Source organism: Oryctolagus cuniculus, chromosome 4 (genome assembly GCF_051225735.1).
Source record: "Oryctolagus cuniculus isolate XC-2025 breed Fujian yellow rabbit chromosome 4, ASM5122573v1, whole genome shotgun sequence".
NCBI classification, from domain to species: domain Eukaryota; kingdom Metazoa; phylum Chordata; class Mammalia; order Lagomorpha; family Leporidae; genus Oryctolagus; species Oryctolagus cuniculus.
Genome location: NC_142870.1, coordinates 49,625,950 through 49,628,194, shown reverse-complemented (window position 1 = coordinate 49,628,194; position 2,245 = coordinate 49,625,950). Strand labels below are relative to the sequence as shown.

Here is a 2,245-nt window from a genome sequence, read left to right as displayed (position 1 = left end):
TGTGATCTTCAGTTATATATAAAAGTTTCTCGGTTCTGTTATTTGTGAAAAGATCAATACCAGATTGAATTACTATCTATTGGCAAAGGGCCCTAAAAAGCTTACTTTAGCATTAATCTTTTTTACATGGTTATGTGTGTTTCCTAACTTGAGATCACCTAAACACTGGAAAAAAAAAACAAAACCAAAAAACCAAAAAGGGCAGTGTGTCCATAAACCAACAAATAATTTGGCTGTAATGTATCATAAAACACAAAGAAACCTCAGGCATCTGTACAATAAACATCATGTACTACATACACACAGGTGTACGCATGCGTGCAGGCAGGCACGCATACACACGCAGCCACACATGCCCATCCTAAGACAGAGCCTAATGAGGATCTGCTTCCAGTTCAATATTCAGCCGTGCGTTTTTCCTTACTTCATCAAAGGAATAGCTTTTTGTCACCTTACCATTCTTGAAGACAGTATGGAGAAGATCATGACCGTATTCTTCAAGGTCTCCCTTTCCTTCTTCCAGTGTAACAAAATTCCCCGCTGGTGTCCTATGCAAAGATAAGCGGCCCTTTTTGGACCTTTTGTTGGGATCAGCGACCGGGTCCTTGAAGACATTAATCCCGAGACCGTTGGTTACAACGTAACTACACTTGAAGGAACAATTCAAGAGGTCTCTTGTCAACTTCTGTAGCAAAGCTCCACCAGAGCCGAAGGCAATATTTTCAATACTCCACTTTTTTTTGTTTCATGCCTTCTACAATCTCTTGTAAGGTATTAATATCCACTCCATCCCCTTGAATAACTCTAAGATACGGTGGCAGCAACTTGTAGCCTTTCGAATTCTCAACAACAGGAAATTTCTTACCTAAAATATCCAAAACCTTTAATACAGTGTCAAGAGGATTTCCAGAATCAGGTCTGATTATTAGTGGTGCCTCTGTACTTCTTGATACTATTAAATGTCTTAGGTCTTCTCCCCATATTTTCTCACACGCATTATAGATGTCATAGCTGTCGCTGACCACAGATACAGGCACTGAGGAAAACTGTGTTACTATATGTTCAAATGCATCTTTTTCATGGTCTTTCCCTCAAGCTGTTATGGTACTGTGTTCCGCTGCTGGCAGAGAATAGCCCAGAATGGGATCTTTTGTCCCGTAGTATTTTTTAATCAGAGCAATTCCTGCTACTGTATCTGTTCCTTTGAAGTTAACCAAATGAGCAGATGCTCCTATGCCAGCAGTCTCTTGAGAAGAGACTCCTCTGTAGCCAAAATCATGTAACTTGTATTCCAGACCATCTAAGTTACCGGAAGTTTCTAGCAAATATTTGGCCAATATTTTCTTCTGCTCTCTAGAATTTGTAGCCACTGTGATTGGATACCAGGACTGAACAAGAATAGTCTCAATCCAGTTTGTGAGCCAGTAGCACTCGGGGTCTGTGTTCTCCACTGTGAAGAGGACGTTTCCTTTGGGAACCACGGAGCCCTCAGGAACAGCCTTGACTTCTATTGGAAGATGCCCGTCGTATTTCTCCAGAATGTAGTTCCATCCCTTTTCATTAAAGACATCATCTTGGAAATGTTCTCTGTAGACCTCTTTGGCTTCCTGGATTTTCTCTTTGGTCACTACTTTGCCTTTTAAGTACTTATTAAGAATGTACTGCAACCCATAAAATACTGTTTCCTCGTATTTCACCTTCCTTACTTTGGAGTTTTCTGTCTTCTTTTCACGGCATTCAAAGTAGGAATAAACTTTGCTTGTGTTGGGTGGGTATTGTTTATAGTGAGTAACCTGCGCAGCGAGGCGCGGGACCCAGCGAGGACACCTCACGCCCGCCCTCCAGCGCCCGGCCCCCGGGGGCCGTTACCTAACCAGAGATGCTGAATTTTATCAATGCCTTTTCTGTACCTCTTCAGATGTTCATGATTTTGTCTTTCATTCTATTGATATGGTCTGTTACTTGTATTGATTTATGAAACATACTTTCCTCCTTGCAATAAATACCACTTGATCATGGTGAATCATCTTTACAGTGTGCTATTAGATTGTATTTTGCTGAAGATTTTTGCACTTTTGTTCATCAAGGATATTTATCTGTAGCTTTCTGCTTTGTTGTGTCCTTGTCACGTTTTGCTATCAAGATAATATAATACTGACCTCATATAACAAATTTGTACTACACGTGATCTTAGCCAAAAGGCCGAGAAGCGATCATATAACCAATTTGTAATAATTCGCTCATC

The 2,245-nt window shown here is 40.6% G+C and overlaps 1 pseudogene across 1 annotated transcript; it reads right to left on the bottom strand.

The window, feature by feature from the left end:
• Positions 1 to 228: 228 nt before the first annotated feature.
• On the bottom strand, positions 229 to 1,862 carry LOC149126965 (nicotinamide phosphoribosyltransferase pseudogene; annotated as a pseudogene). The gene has a single exon (XR_016232150.1). The product of XR_016232150.1 is annotated as a nicotinamide phosphoribosyltransferase pseudogene (transcript).
• Positions 1,863 to 2,245: the final 383 nt, after the last annotated feature.